The 25765-nt window shown below is 34.3% G+C and overlaps 1 protein-coding gene across 8 annotated transcripts in view; it reads right to left on the bottom strand.

The window, feature by feature from the left end:
* The window catches only part of Marchf1 (membrane associated ring-CH-type finger 1), a 732725-nt gene that overhangs the window by 578247 nt on the left and 128713 nt on the right, over window positions 1-25765 (bottom strand). The window contains exon 1 of one of the 8 annotated variants that reach the window (XM_048791733.1): window positions 14851-14873. The exons of 6 other annotated variants lie outside the window; for them this stretch is intronic. The gene's annotated coding sequence lies outside the window, so the exon portion shown is untranslated. Of the gene's footprint in view, window positions 1-1205; window positions 1521-14850; window positions 14874-25765 lie in introns of those variants that run through there. One more of the 8 variants, XM_048791732.1, reaches the window with a different exon arrangement.

The following is a 25765-nucleotide window of genomic DNA, read 5'->3' as shown; positions in this document are numbered from 1 at the left end:
AAAAAAAAAAAAAAAAAAAAAAAAAAGTGCATTTTAAAAAAGGTGATTTCAGGTATGTGGAAAAAATATATTATTTATGTATAAAAGGAAGGAATTGCCATCTGGATCAAAAGTAAAATAATTTCATAAGGGAAACTGTCATACTAGGGTAGGCTTATAAAGTTAACAGAACTGATAAGCCCTGCTAGCATACACAACAAGCAAGATATATTTTGCCCAATTTATTGTAAGTTATGTTTTTGTTTTTTATATGCTATTCTACAGAGTCTGCCAAATAGTAAAAATGGTGAGAGAAAAGTAGGGAGAAATAAAAAGAAAAGGAAGGAGAGAATATAAGAGTGAGAGGGGGCTCATACTCATGTATAAAACATGCCTAAGACTAATAAAACATGGTCAAGTTAGATTAGACCTTTTATGGGGGTGGGAGTTGGTTACCAGGGATTAAACTCAGGGGCTCTTGGCCACTGAGCCACATCCCCAGTACTATTTTGTATTTTATTTAGAGACAGATTCTCACTGAGTTGCTTAGTACCTCACTTTTGATGAGGCTGGCTTTGAACTTGTGATCTTCCTGCTTCAGCCTTCGGAGCCACTGGGATTACAGGCTTGCCCCACTGTAATTGCAAGGCTAGATTTTACCTTTCAATGCTGATTTTTCAAATGATACGTGATGGTTGTACAGTATTTGTGATATTGTTACACTACCTTTCTGGCAGTATTTGACAAAAGTGATGCACAGTGAGTCAGTTAACAAAGTAAGAATAAGAATAATAAAGTATGTGAGGAAACTTGGGGGAAGATGTCAAAGAGGATGCTGTAGAGCTGAACCAATGATGAGGTTTCAGAAATGCAAAATGACAACAGCAATTTTTTTATTTTTATTTTTTTATTTTTTTTTAACAGCAATTTTTTTAAAGGAAAACTTTATTGTTTCATTCTGAACTAACCAAAACAATACAGGAAGGAGCAGAGGCTGCCATACAAATACATACAGATGGTGATGATTGTGGCTCTTATTAGCAAAATTTGAGGACTTGAGTATTCAAACTGTACCATGGAGTCCAAAGGTTAAAAAATGGGTGCAATAATATAAATTCATTAAAGAAGCAAGTGAAAAATTATTGCGCTAATTCTTCAACCTATGGGTGTGTTCTAGGTCCAAATTTTTCTGCAAAAGAAATTTAAAAAAAACTTTCGCCACTTACTGTAAATATGGACAGACAGGTTTTCATTTCACAATGCCTTCCTGCACCACTAGGTATGAGATGCTAATGTTCTTCCCACTGATCTTCATGTCCATCAAACTGAGTTCAAATAGTCCTTCTACTCAAAGTTTTCCTGCCAGTGACTATCAGTTTTCAAAGAGAAATATAGAAAGGGCTTTAAGTGAAAGGATGTTCAATATGTGACTCATATAAATAGCAAAACCTCAGACAGTATCTAAATGCACTCTATGTAAGGGGGCCTGCTCAGTATTTAGCACTCTTAGAATAATGGAAACTTCAACCATTTACATCAGGGTTAAGAAATTTTTTAAATATGGTAGAATTCATTTATTTAATATAGTTTTAAATTTTAAAAGCAGCATGTAAAAGTATATGCAGATTATGTTCTCAAATATATGACACAATATAGAGATAGGTTAAAGTAAAATCTAACCAAGTTTTAACTATGGTTTTATGTGCATAGTGAAATTTTAGGTAATTTTAAAATTTTATCTAGATTTTTCAAACTTTTTACAATAATTTATTCATTTTATAACAAAAAATTTAAACAAAATGAACAGACAGACCCTTAAGCATTCTTCAAAGCCAAATTGCTTTTCTTTGTTGTCACAAAGACACCTTTCATTTCCCCTAACAGATGTCATTGCTTTTGCTTCCAAACTCCAGGACCCCACAATATATGTCTCCCATGGTACATTTACAATCTACTTTGGAGTAGAGATAATTGTGTAATTGTCTTACCCTGCCTGCACCAAATTACATTCTATTTTGTGCTGTAGCAGTACTTAACAGAATGCATTTTATAAAGTAGGCATTTTAGAAACATTTGTTCAATAAATATGGTTTTTTATCAAGTTTATTCTCTTTTGTAAATAGGTTTTAAAGAGAAATTTTATTTTAAAAATGTCAAATGATACATAATTTTACAAATTCAAGTAAAATTTCCAGCTGCTTATTTCTCTTGGCCTGGGATATCCAAATTACCTAACATCCTGTGACAAAATTTGTTGACATTTTCTTAAGATTTTGTTTGTTTTTTAATTTTGTTGTTGTTGTTGTTGTTAATAACTGAAATTGAAAGTGGTAAACAGGGAAAAACATGAAAAAATTCATTCTCTGTAGCTAACTTTGTCTCATCATTCCTTCTAGGTCATCCTACAGTGCATTAAAGATCAAATTAAATAATGAGTCTTTTCTAAATAGGAATAAGTGCTACTCAAGATTTCTGGGAATTATTTACATTCTGATATTTTTCCATTAAGTTCATACCGGAATGATTAATTTAAAAAAAAAAAACTGACAAAAACCAAGATCGGGTGAGAATACGAAACAATTGGAATTCTTATATTTACTAATGGGTAAATGGTATAGCCACACACACACACACACACACACACAAAACAGTTTGGCAGTTTCTTAATACATTGAACATTTGTAATTCTTTGCCAAACTTATCAGGCTTAAACACTCATTTGAATTATCTCCCACTGGCTTAAAGCATTCCATGAATTCAAGCATAAATACTATTTTCTATCTTCAATGTTTCCTTTTCCTGAGTAAATTTCAGTCATTCCACTTTACAGGGAGATAGCTTCCAGCAATATTCTTACTGCATCAAGAAACAGCAACTGCAGGAGTTTTGTGGCCACACAATCAACTAGAACCTGATGCATTTACCAAATCAACTCACTATTTGTGATCTTCTGTTTATCACCTTAATTCTCTTTTTTATATTCCTTTTTTCTCACTCTATTGTCCTTGTCTGTGTAGAAAAGTGATTCTCAATTCAAGGTGTTGAACAGAAGAATCCCACATAGGCATTGTCAAAAAGATGGCTGGATCCCACAGCCATTGTTCTAAGCCTAAAGTCATGACATGAGCACCATGCGTCTGTATGTTTTATAAACTCTACAGATGAGGTTGATGATGAACACTACTCCCTGGATTTGCTTAATTAGAGTTTGGTCATGGAAACAAAGATGAACCACTGGTGCTACTCAGCACATAGCCATTGACACCTGTTCTATAGGACCTACAAGCCTGTGTAAGCATGATAGTTTCAGGCTGTGGAACTCCTTAAAGTAAATGCAGACTTAGCCAGAGTACACAAAAAGTGAGATAACAGTATGGAACTCTTTCATTTACTACAATTTACCACTTCCACCCACATATTCATCTGCTCCCTAGTTTTCCCTTATCTTAGCTTACGGCATTTCTGAAACATGGCAGATGATCAATAATACTTATGTTTGTATTGGTATAGATAAACTTGCACTTAGTTTCTCTATTTATTTCTATTTTGTATATTTTAACCACTTGAATGTAGTGATTTATAGTTGTTTCTAAGCCTCCTAAAACTATGTGTCTACACTTAAAGCTGAAAGTGCAAGCCTAGCTGTGGAACCTCCGAAATGAGTTCTGGAAGAAAACTGTGTTCCCTGCCAACTATGGTCAACAGAAGATAGAAGGCTGGGGATTCAGAAAACATGGCACCTCTGTAACCTGCTACCTGGAGGCACACCTGCTTCTCCAACCAATGAACAACAAAATTATTTTTCTTTAATTTACATTTACATTTTAAAAGGCATTACATTTGTCAGTACTATTTGATCTAAGCTTTCAAGCACAAATATGAATAAATATTCTCAAATGAACAAAAAGTTGAAGAAAATTAATAGTAACAATAACAGAAGCCTGACTACCTTTTGCAAATTTCACACCCAGCTAGGCTAGCCCCTGAAAAAGGGATGAAATAAAGGAGAGAGAATAAATTTAAGTAAATGAAATGAATACTCTCAGAGACACTCATATGGAGTCACCTCCATAAATCAACAGTAACAAATCATTGTGGAAGAAAAAAAGAAGCGATTAGAATTGTTGGAGGATGAGGAAATTATTTACTGAAGTAAAAGAAAATTAGGAAATAAGTAACTTATTTATTTTCATGTGGACTATACCAAGGATTGAGAGTACAGAAATAAGCAAATGACCAACAACAACAACAAAAAAGATTGAGTAGACTAAATAAAAATGAAAAATCACATTAAAGAGAGGATAGATGACCCAAGGGTTTCTTCCAAACTTCATTGCAAAAATACAAACAGAACATGAGAGAAAATAATGATACAAAGAGAACAGAGAGAAATTGTAAAATATGACTAGTAAGAAATATGGCTAGAATATATATGTATAATGCATATAAGTGCATAAATATATATGTACACACACATACACACAATGTATAGAATCTTGAATTCAATATATGAAAAAAAAAACAATGAAAATTTCAAACTTTCATGGTCTAGGTCAAATGACTATATTCTTTTACCCACCCCTCCATCCCCATCTCTCTGATACTAACTTGCTTTCTGATGAAAGGTTTTGGTCCCTAATAACTGACAGAAAGTGTAGCCAAAAATCAAATGATTCCATGTGCAGATTAACTGCTAAAACTAACTTATAAAAGTAAAGGCTGTTAACCATGATAACACGCTTTCTCCTCAAGGATTGGTAAATAGAACAGAAATTAGTTATCAGTAAATAGGTCTTAGGAGAATTTTTTCCTTCTACATTTTTTTATAGTCATCTTAGACATTACTGCAAGCAAAGAGCGCTGAATAACAAATTTTTTAGTGGTAATCAAAAATAAATAAATAAAACTAAGGATGTTATGATTTCAAGGGATTTGAAGAGAACAGTATTTGTAGAGATTTGATGGCAGGAGCACATCTTCATGTAGATTATCTGAGGATTGAGAGTGGGGACAAAGGCAGCAATAGTAACAAGTATGTTAAAACTAGTCAAAGTCATTGCATTTACTTCAGTGTTATTTTGTCAAACTTTAAAAAAAAAGAATAGTGTTAGACAGAAGGACAAGAAAAGAGCTCTTATGATCTTAGATATATCCTACCATGCACTGGTCTGTTTTTAAAATTACATTCCTGATAATAATTACATACCTGATAATTATTCCTGATGATAACTCAATAATTATAGAATTATAGACCTCCTTTTCCAAGGGCGTGAGAAGATAAATACGTTTGTTGCATTGTGATATAAAATGGAGACGGCATATCTAGTAAAGGCAATATTGTACGAGGGAGAAGCACTATCTATACTAGGTTGATGTAGCATGGTGACTAAACCCCTTTAATGGTTCCTAGAAATATAATCCTGAACAAAATTACTTAATCTATATTCCAGAATTCTCACTTGTAAAATGGAAATACTAAAGGGACTGACATATATAATGGACAAGTTTTATAGTTTAAATTATAGAATGCATGCAAAATATTACATAATAAGTTTTCAATAAATGTTAACATGATGATGATGGTGTTGGTGGTGATGGTGGTTGTAATGCTGATAACATGATAACTTCAGTGGGTTTACCAAACCATGTGGTTCAGATCCTAATGAGATTCCAGCTTAGTTTAGAGGTACAGACTCTCCCCTCAATGACAAATGATTGAATTTGCTTTGCTATCACTATATTCCATTTATTTGGTCCTATTAACTTAAAAATCCCTAAGTCTCTTAGAGAATAGCTGTAGATTGAATGAGTTTCCCTAATTGTGGTAAATGGAATGTTATAATAAATAGCTGTATTCTGGCTAATTATCATGGTTAACAGCCTTTATTTTTATAAGTTAGTTTTAGCAGTTAATCTGCACATGGAATCATTTGGTTTAATGTAGAAGTTATTGCAAAATAGCAAAAGCATATTATGGCTGAATCTATCAGGTTTGGGGCAGCAAAAGTTTGCCTTAATGCACTCATCAGAGATAAACTTAGTGTGTATATTTGATTTTTCAAATGTTTTAATTGTTAAGAACATCTGAGAGAATTCATGGTCCTTCACAATTTCCTGCCTTCGAACATTAAATTGGTGGGATACAGTTTCATTTTCTTGCCACTTTGACCAGGATTTCTTAACAAATTTTAGCTCAAGTTTAAAAAGTGGGTAAAAATCTATTGAGTGTTTTGACAAGAGAAAAAAAAATGTTTCTGGGATTAGTGACCTAAATTCCAATTTTTAGAGAAGAGAAAGTAATACATGAAAGATAATCACATTATAGGCCCATAATTAAATCAGTAGAAAGAAAATCTGGTACTTAAGGCAAGACAGAATACCACAGGTGCTAATGTGGAGATATCTGTGTATATCAGACAAATTTGAAATTAAAAAAAGGAAAAAATGACTAGTTTTATGGTTTACAGATAACCGTTTCAAATATATCTAAGCTCACACTATATGGTAGCTACCTTAGTCTGTTTGTGTTGCTGCAACAAAATACCTGAGTCTAGATAATTTATAAAGAACAAAAAATTATTTCTTACAGTTTTATATGCTGGGAAGCCCAAGATCATGGCACTGACATCTGATGTCTGGTGAAGGCCCCAGTCTCTACTTCTACCATAACGTCTTTCTGTGAATCTTCCAGGACAAATGCTGTGTCCTCATCTGACATAAGGGCAGAAGGAATGACTCATCCTCTCAAATCTTTATAAGATTGCTAATCTCATTCATGGGAAAGGTTCAACCATCTTCCAAAGGCCACACATCTTAATCAGAGCTTAAGTTTCAAAATGTAAACTGAAGTTTTTCCAAAGAGACTGAGTTTGAGACTTTGGTCATTGAGACCTTGTGGAGAGATGAAGTTATACTGGGCTATTTTAGGCTTTTGTGTCTGAACCATCATTTTGGTGACCTCTGAATACATAGATACTAAGTTTGACGGACATCTGGCCTCTGTTAAATCTTAAGGCTGGGAATGAAATAGCATTTTCTATCAAAACTTTTTCTGCTTTATTAAAAACATCTGAATCTTGTAGAACATTTTCCCCCCACCTTTTTATAGTTCACCTAACTGATGGCTCTGCCTACTTTGGGGGCCTATAAAAGGCTTACATAATCTCTTTGCAGAAGAAACATGTCCTTGGGGACCCATAGCCTCTGGAAGCTCATATTAACTTGACTGAATTTGTGGTCCTGAGGAATGGTCATTCATGTTGCCTTGAAATATACCAATTTATTTTTTCAGAACTGTTATTTTTCCATCAACAAACATGTATTTTGGAGAAGACATCATTGTTTAAACAATAGGAGATGCTGTTATTAAAAGTAGTATCATCTTTCAATTTCAAAATGTCCAAAAAATGTTTTTGATTCTTTTCCTTTGAGAGGTAAATGTGATTAGCCTACCCTTGAGTGTGACTAGATTAGTGTTTTACTTTTTTTTAAATTTTTTTATTCGTTCGTTTTAGATATACGTGATAGTAGAGTATATTTTGACATGTTACACATACATGGAGTATAACTTATTCCAATTAGGATCCCATTCTGTGGTTGTACATGATGTGGAGTTTCACTGGTCATGTACTTATATATGAACATAAGAAAATTATGTCCGATTCAGTCTACTGTCTTTCCTATTCCCATCCTCTTCCTTTCCTTCGTTCCCCTTTGTCTGATCCAGTGAACTGCTTGCTACTTTTAATAAGGAATAGAGTAAGGTTGCAATGTTAGTGACTGGCTGATAGAAGGTAACTTTGTATATTTGTGGCTTTCTTTACATACTGTCTTTGGATAATACTTTCTAGTTCACTTCCACGTCATGAGCAGTATTAAGGAAAGATCCAAATGATAAGAAATAAGTCCATTGCCAAAAGCCAAGGAGAAACTGAAGCTTTTGCTCAACAACCTGAGTAGCCCTTCTTGAAATTGGAACAGGCTCAGTTCTGCCTTCTCATTGGTGGAGGCCAGGTTTGAGTGCAATTGCATTAGAAGCCCTAAGCCAGAACCACCCAGTCAAGCTACTCCTGAGCTATTGTGAATTGCTCAATTTGGAAGTAATTTGTTATGCAGCAATAAATTAATAATACATGTTACATTGTAATTTTTCAGTGAAGAGAAAATGTATATTTGCTTTTATTGTGCAATGTTCTGATTTGAGACAATAATTAATTATTAATTCAAACAACCTTAGTATTAAGATTTCATGATCTCTAAAACATCACCATCATCCTATTCTTGAAAGCACTGCTGCTTAGAAATCTTGGAATAACACATATATAAAAATAAAATGCAAATTCTACTTTATCCACACAAGTACTAGAATCCCCTCTCAGTGAACAGGATGCAGATGAATATAAAAATCCAGGACATTTGTGAGGAGCAAAAAAGAACTGATGTATTTTTTTCATCTTGTCAACTTCTGTTCAAATTCTGTCTGTACCACTAATTCTATGTCACTTTGACAGAAAAAGAAAAGCATAAGAGAGATGTGTCTAAAAAAAAGGAAAAATAGGGAGTAAGGTTGTAGTTCAGTGGTAGGGCCTTTGCCTAGTGTATGTGAGGCCCCGAGTTTGATCTCAAGCACTGGGGAAGGGGGGAAGGGGGGAAACGAGGAAGGGAGAAAGAGAGAGAGAGACAGACAGACAGACAGAGAAAGAGAGAGAATATGTTTTGCAGTGGGATAAAAGTACTGGTCATCTAATCCAATCTCCCACAGAATTTGTTTCACAATATTCCTGATATTTCAGAATATGACTTCTTTCATAATTCCATTGACAGAGAAATGGTCAATTAATTCTTTTACAGCATGCTAGATTTTAGAAACCCCAATTATTAGATCCTTGATAGGTTGTAATCTCTTTTTACCCTTGGACAGATTTCTGCAGTCTGGATCAAAATAGAACAAATCTAGCATGTAAATTGTTCAAAACGGAAGATGGTTAACACGTCTTCTTTTAATTTTAGCAGAGGTGTGTGAAAAGAACAAAGGCTTGAAACATATAATCATAAGAGGGAGAGAAGAATTGAAGAGTTATAAATGAGAATAGGCATTTTGATACGCAGTGGGGGAGTAGGTGCTGGGGATCAAAATTCATGACTTTAGACCATAATGTCGTATCTTTTGATTCTCACTCTCAGCCCAAATTATACATTAATACCCAACATTAAGCTCTTCTATAATGTGTTCCTTCTTCTATATGGTTTTCTCTGAACCACTAATATTATACAGGTCATACTCATAATGATAAATCAAATTAATACATTTTGGCAGAAGAATATGTTCTTAAATCTATACCCAATTCTACAGCCAGGCTCTTATGACTGATTATGGATAGCTGATATGCTTTAGCACTATAATTACAATGAAAATGATTGAATAACCCCTAGCCATATCATCAGTAAATATTTTAATAGAACTCATATAATGATATTTTTAAATGCTTAATAGGATGACTTACTGGTAGGAAGTTTTAGGAGTAAACCACCATATTATTTCATTTGCTTAGTATATATTCTAAAGAAAAGGTGGCAAACCTCGCGTGACAAGCCTGATTAGTTCACAAAGAACAAAGTCAGCAGCAATTTTAGTAAAATCTAGTTTTAATCAAGCAACATCATTTTCATTCATCATCATTTGGTTCTAATCAAAGTCTCCACTTTGAATGCTGAACAAAAAATGATTGCTAATTTTGAAGGTCAATATAAAGAGTCATCATACTGCATTTATTCCCATTGCTATAAAAACACCATAATTCCTCACAATGCTTAAATATATTCTTGAGACTACAGTTGGACCTACTTAGGTGTCTCTTGTGTTTATAAAGTCATATCGTACCCATGCATGTACGTAATGACAAAGAAGTATATGAAGTCAGGGGAGTATATAATGTCTCATGAGATAGAAAGTGACTACATAATGACAATGAAATATGTAATCAGGTATCAGGCAGAGGAACATCAACACTAATAAATGATAGCCAATAATCAAAGATACAAATCCCTGTATCCCATATCCTGAAAGTCATAAGTACTTGATAAACCATCAGAAGTACTATTTGGACTCACCCTGACCTCTATGAGGCCACCAACTGACTTACAGATTCTTTGATAATAATGTATTTATCCTTTGGTTATTACTTCTAGCCATGAATAATATGCTTAATATATTAAATTTTAAGACCCTTACCTTGAATGGTATCATATAAAAAAATTGGATTGTGACCAAGAAAAAAATAAATTATCCTTTGCTGGCTTGCAAAGACTATTTAAGAAACCTGGTATAGTTCTAGCTATATACTCAATGTCAAAATGAAATAGTAGTTACATAACCACACATGTACACACAGAAAAACACTTATATACTTTCACTGTATGATGGCCACTTTCTAAAACTTCTTTAATAGTTAACATGAATCAGCCTCCTTATATCAAAGAAAACATTTGGCATTTGTTTTTTTGGGATTGGCTAACTTTACTTAGCATTATCTTCTCTAACTCCATCCATTTACCTGCAAATGCCATGATTTTATTCTCTTTTATTGCTGAGTAGTATTCCATTGTGTATACATGCCACATTTTTTTTTATCCATTCATCTATTGAAGGGCATCTAGGTTGGTTTCACAGTTTAGCTATTGTGAATTGTGCTACTATAAACATTGATGTGGTTGTGTCCCTGTAGTATGATAATAAGGAGGCTGATTCATAATGGGATAGGAAGAGGGAGTATGGGAGGAATAGACAGATGAACTGTACATAGGGCAGAGGGGTTGGAGGGAAAGGGAGGGGGCTTGGGTAATTAATGATGGTAGAATATGATGATCATTATTATCCAAAGCACGGGTATGAAGACACAAATTGGTGTGAATATACTATGAATACAACCAGAGATATGAAAAATTGTGCTCTATATATGCAATAAGAATTGTAATGCATTCTGCTGTCATATATAAATAAAAAATTTTTTAAAAGAGAAAAAATAGTTAACATGAGTTTTATTTACCACTGTGATTTACTCCCTGTGGTAGGCCTTTCCACCTTCTAACTGTACAAAACTTCTTCTTAAACCCCATTGTTTTAGAAGTAATTCAGTACTTTATTAGGGGTTTTTAAGTATCTAAAAAGTAATACTCTTGGACTCAATACAGTATTTGGTACTTAATAGTACCCCTGTAAGTATTTGTTGAACCAATGAATGAATTACATCAGCAGGTCTGCTCTCTTAATTCTTACCTTATAATACAAATCTTGTGACCATTTCTGCGCATTTCTAAAACATTATCCCTACTACTCACAAGTACTGATAAGCAGATCCAAGTAGCGTTCATTCTTTCAGAACTGCCTGTCTTCTTAATCTCCCCACTGATGGTATCACTCCAAGTATAAGGCCAAATATAATATAATGCATAGGTGTCCTTTCTAATATTGAGTAAATAATACAGGGTTTCATCCCACTTGTCCCTTTTCTCTTCAGAAAATATGTTACTTTAACGCACTTCTAAGAGTAGCAGTCAGAGATAAAGATGATGAAATATCATAGACTGACTTGGAATAAGCTTTTTAAAGTTATGCCCTGGTAACAAAACTCATTCTTAATCTCTTAAACCCACAGAAATATACATTGCAAATTATATGATTTTGAGGCACCATAAGATCTTAAATCAAAGACACATACAAAATTATTTTAAAGATTGTCAACATCCACAAATAAAAAGGGGAAGGTTTCTACTTAACTACCCTTATCAAAATCCATTTAGACCTCTGCAACCACATTTCTTTACATCAGTGTTATTAAGTCAAACTATTCTGATAGTATTTTCTGGGACATGATAAGAGAAGAATAGTGATTTCATATCAAATTAATTAATAATTAATCTGACTACAGCTTAAATCTAGCTGAGGTACCCACACTTTTGAATACTTTATTCTCTGATTTTCCTGCTACAATTTAGTTCCAATTTTCCCTTTTATTTTTTTATTTCCTTACATGAATTAAATCAATGTTTCCTAAAACTTTTCCTCTAAGGTTTTCTCTTCCAAACCACTCTCTCTTCATGTGTAAATCAAACTTTCTAAGAAAATATAGCCAGCTTAGTGCCTGTCTTCACACACAGGGACCATGGGAGTCAATCCCATTCTCTATATCTAAAGTTTCAAATCTTAGACGATGCTACATGACAAAAATATGCAAAATTATCTTCTCACTTTATCCTATTGCATATTGTACTTCACAACAGTCCAAAATTATTAGATCCATTATAAAAGTATATAAATTTCAGGAAAATTATTGAATCTAACCTAAAATTTAGTTCTATTTGGGGGTCATTCTATCAGTGCTGAGGATTCAAAGTCTCTTTAATAAAGTTTAAGTTGTAGATTAAATTTTTTTTTTTTTTGCTCTTTTTTTTTTTTTTTGGTTCTCAAACAGAACTACAAGGAACTATTAGCGAAGAACCCAGTTACATGTAGATTTGGCGTAAAGAAAATACACAAGTTCTTTTTCTCTTTCCCCCATCTGGTACCCTGGTCTTTTACGCAGGGAAAGCAGCATTGCTTAAGTGCTTATGTTCTATATTTATGTACTCATTATCCCCTGTTGTGTAGGAAGCAATGCTCTCAGGTATAAATCCTTCCCATTGTCCTCAAGACTCCTGAAATTTCAGTACTAAGCTTATTTTAATTACTGTTCACAAATCACAATGAACCATACAATCAAAGACATATTTAAATTTTGAACCCCAAATAATGATGATAGTAACAAGTATTTATTATGTCATTAAAATTATCCAAAAATATTAATTAAAAACAGCATGTGTTTGCTATCTGCCCACTTTCTGAGGGTCAAGAACTTGGAAGTGGCTTAGCTGAGAGGTTGCAGCTCAGAATCTGATGACTTAGCAATCTTCATTAGACTTCTCTTCCATTCTTCAAGTGTTTCTATACTTTTTATCGCAGAAACATTTCACTTTGCTTTATTTGATTTATTAAATGCTTGTTAAACTGATGAATAATCTGTACCTTTCAGTTAATTTCTCAGAAGGATCTATATTAAATATTATGGACTCTGTCATGTGTTGAGTCCTGTGACTCAAATAGAGGCAAATTTCACTATTTTATTAGATGATATCTGGAGAGACCCAAGGGCATATCTGGAAGAACACAGTTCTTAAACATTTTTATTTCATAGTTCCTACAAAAAACTATCTTAGATTCTTTGCTCTGAAGTATTTCTAATCCATGCCAGTTTTCCTAGCTGATGATATAAACATCAATTTTAAAATGCAGATAGGCAAGGTAGACAGTTGAACAAATAAAATAGAAGGTAGAAAACTTTAAGGAATTATTCATAATATCAATTGAATCTTAAAAATTAATTTGTACTAAGAATATAAAACCAGGCAGAGAAAACATTCTACCATTATGCTATTATTTATGGCATATAAGATGCTTTTGAAAATATTGTTTAAAACATCTGGTGATATGCCACATTTAATGGCTCATTACCTGATAGGTCCATAACAATTGAATAAATTATTACAAAATTTCTTCAAATTTGGGTGTCTTTTGGGGGAGGGGAAAGATAATATGTTTTATTTGTTTCAAAATGTAAACTTATAGAAAAGCTTTTTACCAATTACTATATCCCTGGTTACAAAAAATATATATATGATTCATATGTTTATCCAGATCCTTTAATTTGCAGAGATTTACTATTGCAGAATAAAACACAGAACTCAGTGTGTTAGTCAGCTTAACAACTTAGAAGAGGAAAGAATTATGTTGGTTCACAGTTTTAGAGATTTCAGTCCTAGTCAACTTCATTACTTTGGGCTTAAGTCAAGGAAGAACATCATGATGAAAGGATATGGTGGAGGAAAGATGTGACCTTATGACAGCCAGGAAGTAAAGAGAGAGAGAGGGAGAGACAGCCAGGAAGTAAAGAGAGAGAGAGAGAGAGAGAGAGAGAGAGAGAGAGAGAGAGAGCAATGAAGGCACTAGGGACAAGAAATGCCCTTCCAGGGCGTGTCCCTCATGACCTACTTCCTCCAACTAGGCTCCAACCCCTGTACTATGCACCACCTCCAATAATGCTGTCAGCTAAGAATCCATTAATGGATTAGTGTACTGATGAGGTCAGAGCCCCATCTCTGAACAGGACTGCATTGGGAACTAAGCATTCCACACAATAGCCTCTGGGGGACATTCCAGATCCAACTCAGTAACCTGACAAATAATTAAAAGATTATCAATATTCCATTTTTTAATAGTCTGTATATATATATATGGGCTATTTAAAATTGCAGTCAACTCTTGTCATTTGCAGTGTATACAGTCACTGCAAACTCTAAATTGATAAATACTGAACAATTATTTTTAGGAAAAATACTGGATTAGCTTACAATGAATATTGATCACAATATTTCCACCAACTAATCAATGTATAACCTTGTTTTGTGTGTGTTTTTTGAAAGGAGTACGATTTATACAAGTGTGAAGAATAGAAACAGAATTTGTGCATGGGCAAAAGGGGACCACTTTAGTGGTTGCCCTTTATGCATGTTTTTGTTAAAAGACACCTTATTTAATGTATTTCCTCAGTTCATTGACATTCACATTGACTTCACAGCCAACAGTGCTGTAGCTCATGCCTGAACTCAACTATGTTAACACACACATCTTTTCTGTAAGACACATTGCAGCTTTCTGTGCTTAAGAACACCAGACAGCACTTCAGTGCCAAGCTTGGGGCCATTTTAAGTAGTGAAATCACCAACAAAAAGCACAAAAATGTGACAAACATGGCACTAAATAGACTGTAAAAAGTTTACCTGTCTGCAGCACAGAAGCTACAACACAAGGGCAGAGCACGGGTTGCCTCCTCTGGGAGCATGCACACAGGCAACTCAGGGTGTGTCTGCAAATGACCACAAAAATGCCCAGGGCATTGATTTTGAGGTTGCAAATAAGTTTTAGCAAGTGGTAGAATTCACAAATACAGAATCTGAGAACAATAAGATTGATTATATGTAATCTAAATAATTGATATACCTGATTGAGAACACATTTCAAATCATAGCTCTGAAATTTATTTTTATCTGATTCTCCAAAACTGTTCATTCGATATTTGCATGACAACACACCTTCCCATTTGCACCGCCTTCTGTTTCACTGGTCCTTTTTGACTCTGTTAATTACACACCAATAAATCCACCTAAACCTTCAGTGTTATACAATTCCACTCTACCTTCATCTCTCTCAGTGGTTCTTCATATTTCCAAATCCAAGCACTTCTACCATTTTAAACAAGATTTTCCTTGATCATAGCAGATTTTTATTTACTTTTGTTTAATTTTCACATTTTTGCACAAATCTCTTATATGTGAGGACATTACTTCATTTGCTATCAATCAAAATTCTTTTGTGTTTTGATTGAGGAATCTAGATTTTTTTTTCTTTTCTTTTTGGGGACTGAGGTTTGAAACCAGGGGTGCTTTAACCATTGAGCCACATCCTCAACCCTTTTTACTTTTTGAGACAGGGTCTTACTAAATGGCTTAGGGCCATGCTAAATTGCTGAGGCTGGCCTCAAACTTGCAATCCTCCTGTCTTAACCTCCCGAGTCACTGGGATTATAGGCATGCACCTATAATGTCCATCCATATCAGTCTAAATTCTTTTTAATTTGGCTATTTCACCAAACACTGAATTTAAAAAAATTTCACTTTTCACTGGCACTAAAAAACTTTCTATGAATCTGATGGCTTTATTTTAGGTCTTAGTAGCTCAGATAAGCAGGAAGCACTCACTACCACCCTGAAACTTCTGACTACTCCATGCTTCTCTTGCTAGCTTGACAGTGCTCTACATTTCTGTTAGCAGCCTCTTTTTCTTCTTTCCTTGATCTGCATGCATTTCTAAAGACCAGAGACCCTCCCTGAAGAAAAGAGCAGACATTCAATGTTTTGACCACAACCCCAAATAGGATATATTTTATATAAGACTACACAACAATGTCCGAAACAAAAATTTACGGAATTTTCCTCTTATTAATTGCAAAATATTGTACAATTGCTTTACTTATTCCAGTAAATTCTTTTTCTCCTTTTTAAAAATAATTCTGCACAAAAAGTATATCTCTGCTTTTAAGCCATCTCTCCAAAATCCAGTTCAGTGCTTATGCTAGACCTAGAGAAAAACAAAAACTTGCCAAAATACATGAAAAAAATATGAATTTTAGGCATGTAGTTTTTAGTAGTGTTAAGAGGGGGAAGATAAAAAATATGTATGCTTAAAAAGATTAAAACACAACCTACTATCTCTATTTACAAAGTGCTGAGAATCATTAAAGCTCAATTAACAATTAATTCATTTGACATATTTAAGGGATATCCAAGAGATTTTTAAAACCATTGTTATATGTATAGGTAAGAAGTCATTATTTCTATTTTGATGTTAAAAACAATTATATTTTAAAAAGTTCAATAACTCTGGGATACTATTAAAAGACCCCATAGTAGAAGATCTAATTAAAAATTTATGTGGAGATTTGTTTAACATGACAAACACTGGATACCTTTGCAATTTTTAGAATAGAATGTTCATAAACTTTTCTTGAAAATTATTTCCCCTGAGTGTAATTCAAAAGCAAATTCAGAAAACCCAGGTCCTTGGGAAGCCATTCCTCTGTACCTCAGTGGTAAAGTAAATATTAGATCAGAAAAGAAGAACTTGTAGAGATGAGGCATGACAGATCCACTGGAAAATGGAATTGCCGATTGGCTGAGCTCATTCACACTGACGTTTTCCAGATTTTGCATACCAAATATTGTGCAAAATTCTATTTACATGACTTAATAAGCAAGAATTGGGTCCTCCATAAGAGAATATCCTTTAATGCTCTTATATTTTTGAGCACTAATGTAGTAAATTAATTTTATTCATACTTTTGATCCTTCGTTAGAGGGCAGATATAAAATTAAATATCATCCCAAAAGTAAAGGTTAAAAAAAACTTCCAGGGCTGGGGATGTGGCTCAAGTGGTAGCGCGCTCGCCTGCCATGTGTGCGTCCCGGGTTCGATCCTCAGCACCACGTACGAAACAAAGATGTTGTGTCCGCTGAAAACTAGAAAATAAATATTGAAAAATTCTCTCTCTCTCCCTCTCTCTCTCTCTAATTCTCTTTAAAAAAAAACTTCCATATTGTACTTTTAACAATATCAAAAAATATACTTCTATATTAGCAATATTACAATTGAATCTAGAAAAAAATCATCAAATGAATTTCAAAGGAAGAAACTATCTTTAATAAGTTACATCTTTAATGAAAAAATGTATATTTAAAACCATAGAAAAGATTAATCAAATTCTGAAAAAAATCAAAATTTTTCTGGTTAAATGAGGAATTTTTCTACTTCTGTCAAAAGTTTTATTTAATGTTACTGGAATCAAACATTCAGGCTGCCCTTCAATCCAAGAGACCAAAATTTGGAAGATGAGAGAGTTGGTAAGGAGGAATCATGTTTATTCAAAGCCATCCCTGAAGAAGATGGAGGAGTCAGCTTCTCAAAGCTCCATTTTGGGGCTGTGAAGGGCTCTTTCAGGGAGATAGAGGAAGGTTAGTGGGGATGCAGTTTGGGCAGGATCAGCTAAGGCTTGTGTCTTCCTCAGAATATTGCAATGGACTTCTACCTCCTATGTTACTAAGAAAGGGGCTCACAAAGGCCCTCTGGGTTCTGTGACTCTTAAGACATATTTAGCTACCAATATTTTAAACATCTGCTTGGGGCAAAGGAGAGGGGAGAGTAGAGGACAGTTTCACAGAAGCCCTTGTTATTTTAATTTAGCCACATGTTAAATATTTCTAACATAACTTAAATATTTTTATAATTTCCTATTTATGGAAAGAATATATTAGCCATGTCTGGATAATTTGTTGACACTGATAAGGAGCATTTTTATATTCTGCTTTACTAGAGTTAAGATCGCAGGGCTCACAACTTTGGGCTTTTCACTTGTATAATAAATGGCTCTGGACTACTGATAGTTTTCAGCTTAAGTATTGATTATAGGGGCTTTTCCTTCTCAGTTTCCTCAAATCTTATGTTTCAACTATTATTTCTCACTTCTTCAGTATGGATGACTAAAGTTATCCTGTCATCATTCATAAGTTGTTGCCTGAGGGAATATTGAAATTGCATCTCATAGGAAAGTGACAAACTGACTATCATGTTCTAAGTATATTATCTTTTTTTACAAGAATTTCGAAGCACCTATTTTGATTGGACAAAAGCCTGATCTTATCTGCTAGTCCCTGCCCATATGTCAAATATATGAGCCATTACGGCAGTTTAAAAAAAAAAAAAATTAAGAAATTTTTTTTTCACAATGTACCAACAGTCTACATTTCTTTTCGTTATGAGACTTTCAGCATTTGATAGCCTCTTTTCAACTTCAGCGTGTAGAAAAAGGTGCTTCCCTAGAGATCTAGGGATGGTTTGACATGACTGTAGTCAGGCAGTCCTTGACATCTTTCATTTCCCCACTGGATTGCACAGTGTTCAGACAGCTTTGTCAGGAGGCAGTACCTTACGAGGAATTCAAACATGCTTTGAGCAGGAGTGTGTGTTTTGACAAAACTTGAAAATGTCAAATTAGAGACTGTGGTTATCTATCTAAATGATGAGCCCATCAAGATTCCCAGTGATAAAACCATGACATCTTACATAAGCATTGATGTTAGCACAGACTCTTGAAAATGTAAACCTTCATTGAATTTTTTAAAGTATGTTTGTGTGCATCAAACTCTTTCTTCCATTTCTTTGGCCATTTTAGCAATTTCACAGAAATTAATGCTGATTTCATAACAGCAAACCTTAGAGAGATTGCAGGTTTGGTTCCAGACCAATGCAAGAAAGTGAACAGCATAATATAGCAAGTCACATGAGCATTTTTATTTCCCAGTGCATAGGAAAGCCATGTTTACATTATACTGTAGTCTATTCAGTATAAAATAAAATTATGTTTCTAAATAAGCAATGTACATACCTTCATTAGAAAATACTTTATTGCTCAGAAATAGTAGCAGCCATCTGAGTCTTGAGTCGTAATATTTCTGCCTATGGAGACCCCTACATTAATATTGGTGGCTACTGATTGATCACGGCGGCAGTTGCTGAAAATTGGGCTGACACAATTTCTTAAAATGAAATAATGAACTGATACTTCTTTTCACAAAAGATTCCCCTATAGCATGCAAGGTTCTTGGACAGCATTTTACCCACAGTAGAAACGCTTTTAAAATTGGAGTCAGTTTTCTCAAACTCTGCCACTGCTTTACTAACTGAGCTTATGTCATACTCTAAATCTTTTGTTGTTATTGGAACAATGTTCACCGCATCTTAATCAGGAATAGATTCTATCTATAAAAAAACACTTTCTTTGCTCATACGTAAGAATCAACTGCTTATCCAGGAAAGTTCTCTCCTGAAGTTTCAGCCATTTGGGTCACATCTTCAGGCCCCACTTCCTACTTGATATTTCTACCAAATTTTCAGTGACTTCCTCTACTTGAGTTTCACACCACTTATTCATCCAGGAGGGTTGCAATCAAGTTTTTCCAAAGTCCTGTTGATATTGAGATTCTGAGCTACTCCCATGAAGCACAGATGCTCTTGATGGCATCTGGAATGGCGAGTCCTTTCCGGGAGGTTTTGATCACTATCTACAGCAGGCACCACCTTAATAGGCATGTTTATTAAGGGAGTGAAATGAATCAAATTATGTTTTGTGCTTATACAAATACATCACAGGAAACTATTTTGTGTAATTAATATACAACGATTTTTGAAAGAGGTCTACATCTTAAATAATAAGACTTGAAAATCAAATATTCCTTGGTCCATGGGCTGCAGAATGCATGCTGTGTCATCAGGCATGAAACCAACATTAATCCCATTGTACCTCACCATCAGATCTCTCGAGTGAACAAGGGCATTGTCCATGAGCAGTAATATTTTCAAAGGAATCTTTTTCTCTGAGCAGTATGTCTCAATTCAGGCTTAAAATATAGTAAAGCATAGCATACACAGATGGGCTGTCATCTAGCTTCACTGTTCCATTTGTAGAACAAAGGCAGCATAGATTCTGTGTAATTCTTAAGGGCGTTGGAATTTTTGGAATGGTAAATAAGCATTGGCATCAAACTAGAGTCAATAGCTGCACAGTCCTTAACAAGAAAGCCACCTGTCCTTGGAGCTTTAAAGCCAGGCATTGATTTCTCCTCCCTAGCTGAAGCTCCTAGATACAACTTCTTCCAATAAAAGGATGTCTCATCTGCACTGAAAACTATTGTTTAGCACATCCACCTCCACCAATGACCTAAGCTAGACCTCTGGAGAACTTGCTGGAGCTTGCTTCGACATCAGCACTAGCCGCTTCACTCCTCACTTGTACGTCATAGAGTCAGCTTTTTGCCTTAAACCTCATGAACTAACCTCTTATAGCTCTAAACTTCTCTTCTACAGTATCCTCACCTCTCTCAGCCTTCATCGAATTGAAGAAAATTAAGGTCCTTGCTCTGGATTAGCTGATAGCTAAAGGAAATCTTGTGGCTGGTTTTCTCTTCTCTCCACACCACCAGAACTTTTCCTTATCAGCAAGAAGGCTGTTTTGCTCTTATCATTGTGTGCTCACTAGAGTAACACTTAATTTCCTTCAAAACTTTCCCTCTGCGGTGCCATCTTGGCTGAATGGTTTGGCACAAGAGGTCTGGCTTCAGGCCTATCTGGGCTTTCAATATGTCTTTCTCACGAAGCTTAATCACATTCAGCTTTTGATTTAAAGTGAGAGTCATGTTAATTCTTCACTTGAACATCTAGAGACCCTTGTAGGGTTTTTAACTGGCCAAATTTCAATATTGTCGTGTCTCAGGGAGCAGGGACGCTTGAGTAGAGAGGGAGAGAGATGAGTTCATGGCCAGTAGGTGGAGCAGTCAGAACATACATTTATCAATTAAGTTTGCTGCCTGAAGTGGGCATGGTTTGTGGTTCCCTAACACAATTACAATAGTAACATCAAAGATAATTCATCACAGATCACTGCAACAGATGTAATAATGAAAAAGCTTGAAATGTGAAAATTACTGAAATTTGACACAGACACAAAATAAGCACATGTTGCTGGAGAAATGGAAGTCACATTGGAAAAGGTTATTGTGTCCTTAGACTTGCAGGATGCAGAGTAGCTATAAACTTTCCATTGGTAGAAAATAGAACAGCTGCAAAACACAGTAAAACAAGGTATGCCTGTAGGGATAAGAACCTTTGTGAAAGCAGGAAAGCATTCTTAATTGAAAATTATTATAAAAAGCATTTTTTCCTTTATTACATTGATAAGCACATGTTTAAGTAGAGCAAGACAGTATCTTTATACATTCACAGTGTGGTCACAGCTATTCACTAATTCAATAAATACTCATTGCTCACTCTCTAGGTGCTAAGCATTGAAAGAGACACCAGATTCATAGGACGACTAAGACAGACCTGGTCATCTCAAGGACTGTATGGCCTCAAATGATGTGCAACTACAGGGAGACCTGGATTCTAGCTGCAGTCAGCTATAAGATTTGTATGTTGCTTTATTCATACTCTCTCCTCCATGAGGTTTCTCAAGCTGTCTTTCAGCTTACAAATTCTAGGGATTTTCTTTTAGTATATCAGTAGTAAGAAATTCATTAGAGGTGATGACCAAGTACCAGATTGTGGAAGTAGCTTGAATGTTTTATTTGGTTTTCCTTTGAAAGAATGTCAAGCATCTCTTAGATATGATGTCTGGATATGTTTGCAAGACCAATTCCAATGGAGATGTGTCATTCCTCATATTGTTCTCCATGTCTGCTTACTTGACCTCTGTTTCTAGATAGTCACTCCCTCCTGGATTTCTCCCATGACACCCAGTGCTCATTTTTAACAAGAGTTGTCTATTCTTCCTCTTGCTGTGTCTTAATTCCTTAGAAAAAAGTGGTCCTCAGTCATTCTTAGGTTCCACCAATGACTTTACCAAGAAAAGGCTTCCACTGTAATGAAAGTTCAGTTTTTCACTTTTTTTTACAAAAGTTTTCATTTGTTATTTTGGCCCAGTGATCACTCATGCCTTAGATTGATTATATTTGAACACTATCTTAATGTTTCTTGAAAACAGTTTATCTTCCTTTTCCAGTGTAAGATGGTATGTATTAGAGGGTTTTTGTCAAGACAACTAAAATTGAGAAATTTCTTTTTTATGTATCTTATACTGGATTCGCCTGGAAGCAGAATCTGAGGTGTAGATTTATACGCCATTTTACAATGAAATGCAATCTCAAGCAGTAGGAATGAAGGATGAAAGGGATGAAATAGGGCAAGAGGAAGAGATATTATGTGGATGCTTTACCTAACTGCCCATGGCAAAATGTGACTGGGATCTCATTGGACTGTCTCTTGGCACCACCTTAGGATCTGTTCTAGAGTAAAACAGGGAAGTTATTTTTAATCTACCATTTCTCAGTGCAGATTTCAGGGAAGCAGAACTAGACTCTCCACCTTGGTGAGGGAAGGCAAATCCATACTGCTCAAAAGCACGTGTTCTGTGAGATACTGTTGGGGCTACACTGGAAAATACAATCCACCACATCAGCCCAAAATATTCTATATTTAGTAAATTGTGTTCTCTTTGTATACAATGAATCCAAGAACATTCTGCTGTCATGTATAATTGATTAGAACAAACAAATAAGAAAAAAAACATTGGAGGACATTAGTAAGTGATATCACACTCTTAAAGATCAAACAACTAAAGTGATTTGTTTATGGCTATACAGAGTTCAGGACCTAAAACAATTGACAATTGACCTACATTTTGACTGAACTACTGCCCTGTGTATCAAATTGCAGTATCCAATTTTTTTTATTAAATACGGATGAAAGATTATTCAGTAACCAATATACTTGACCTAGTAATGTAGTTTCATGAGTCTCTTCTGAAATTCTGCTATTAATCTGTGACTTTATAGAAGTCTCTTACCAACTGAGTTTAATAAAAGATCCAAATTTTTGCACCAATCCCAAAGTATGAGAGTAAAGTTCCCATTGTTAAAATCTGTTAAATATCTGCCTAGTAATAGCAGCAAAGTGATTATAGTGTTGATGGTGACAGTTATAAGAAGAATTATTCTGACATTCTTAGAAATCATTTTTTGTGTTTCTTGCAGTTTATCTCCATGTTATCAAAAGCCCTAACAAATTCTCGAGCAGTTTCTGAAACTTAACCTATATTTCCACATGCAAAATGATTCTTTTATGTCAAGAGGAAAGTAAATGAGATGAGAACAAATAAATAATGTTTTTAAGCTATTCAATGACACATTTAAAGTTCTTTCCTGGGACTGATGAATTGTCCAATGTTCAGCATGACCATGTATATGCAAAAAAAAAAAAAAGATCAGTTGTTAAAAATAGGAAAATATTAGTGGCAACATCTCATTTTAACAGCAATTGTTTCCCATTGCTTTATAATTTTTTCTCTTTGTAATCTGAAGGATTAAAAATAGTGAAGACCATAATATACTACACTGTTTTCTAAATAAAAACTAGGACATTTAAAATCCCATGATAAATTCATTGAAATACATAAATCAACCAAACATGATTTTCAAAAGAGATGCTTTATGTTTTTCATAGGCAACCTATTTACCAAGTGTTCCTATAATTTTGTTCAGAAGTCACCTGGTGAGATTGATGAAAGAGCAAATGGACCCTAATCTTAATAGTTCCAAACACTTACCCCTTCACATGGAGTTTAAAAATATGCCCAATTTGTTAATAATTAGCAGAAACAAAAACCAAAAATTATGAATTTAATCACAAAGCTTTCTCATTTGTTTCAAGTATATGAGTGGTACATATGAATAACCATCTTTTTGTATCTCATGAATATGATGTTGTTCTTTTACATTTTATATGGGACTCTGGAACAATTTATAATATAAAGACTGTAGGGTAACAAGCTAATACTATAAAAATTTTAAGTGTCTTAAAGGGAAAATATGATGGTTTTATAAAATTTACTGTTGTTATGGAACTATGATGATACCTTAGAATTTTATGGCATTATTATTTATAGAAATTCAAAATGCTTTCAATCACGTGATCTTGTTTTCCAATACCATGTTTGGGGGTAGTAAACACTCAGAGTATCCCCTTCATTTAATACAGGAGAGGTGTGAGCTCAGAAGCAACAACCTTCATGATAAGGGACCCTCACTTAATGGAAAAGCCAAGTCTGGATTCTACTTTCTACTTCTACAAAGTAATCCAACTTCTAGGAGCCTTATTTTTAATAACAAGATTGAAATACTTACATACCTATTAATATTCTTATGAAACTTAAGTGAGAACATCAATATCAAGGGCAGATGCTATGTAATCTACAGTAAGAACTCAGTGAGTTCTCTTTTGTGCATTGATTCTCCTCCCTCTTCAGTCTAACTTAAAGTTTTGGTACAGCTCCAAGTTCCAAGCTGTTTCTGTAGCTCTGTCCCCTTTCCAGGGACTAAAATGATACTCAATAAATATTTGCTGAATATACAAATATGTGAATTAATGAACAAGTGGGGAGGTGACAACACTGAGTCTAAAATTGACTGTTGTTAGCTTTCAAGTCTTTCCTATGTTCCTTTGCCTTTTTAAATCTAAAAAGTTTGCATGTAAACTTTGATCATGACAGAAAAGATATACCACTAATAATGTTAACAAACCCAAGTGGCAATTAAAATTGTGACATTCAACAATTATTTCAGACTCAATTAAAGAGGAACTAACAATTAGACCCAAACACACACACACAAGAGGCCAACTGTAGGTACTGGGGATTAAAAAACCATGAATGTGCAATATTTATGTTATACAAAAACCTAATGCAAAGTTTGTGTGGTAAAGCTGCTAATTAGAAGCTTAAATTATAGAATATATTTGGAGGATCGACAGAGATGTTCCTTTTTAAAGGGCAGAATATGTTTTGACTTAATGAGTCACTGAAAAATATGTTTTAAAAAATTCTCAAATATTCATAAGTTCATCTGTTACACAACAAATGCTAAGTACATTGGCTGTTACAATATTTTCTCTATCTCATAAAATGCTTAGAGACTAGTTAATTCTGGATAGTTGACTCTTTTAAAAAATCATATAATCCACTCTACTTAAAAATGTAAAGAATCTTTGCTTCACATAGTTAAGCATTTAAACCACTATTTAAATATCATTGAATATATATGACACTAATGTCAAGAAGATTCCAGTTTCACAAGATATTCACTCAGAAATAAATATTTTCCATGAAACAAATATTAATAATTAAAATCTTCCCTCTCCTAGGATATGTTTCACTGAATGGGATATGCCATTTAAAACCGTTTTGCAAAAGAAACTAAATAAATGCTTTTAAAATCTTTGACCTGAGGACTGGGGAAGTAGTTCAGTGGTGGAATGGTTACCTACCATGTGCAAGGCTCTGGGTTCAATCTCCAGTACCACAAAAACGAAACCTTTTGAATATAAATCCAAATCCACAACAACAACAACAACAAAAAGAATTCAAAATCTTGAACCTTTTTATAAATAGTGAGTAGAAAATGTTGAGACTATTCTCATTTTACACAAAGTACTATATCAAGGACTGCCTATCTCTTGTGGAACCACATGGGAATT

This window comes from Marmota marmota, unplaced genomic scaffold (genome assembly GCF_001458135.2).
Source record: "Marmota marmota marmota unplaced genomic scaffold, marMar, whole genome shotgun sequence".
NCBI lineage: Eukaryota > Metazoa > Chordata > Mammalia > Rodentia > Sciuridae > Marmota > Marmota marmota.
This window is presented reverse-complemented; position numbering and strand designations above follow the sequence as displayed.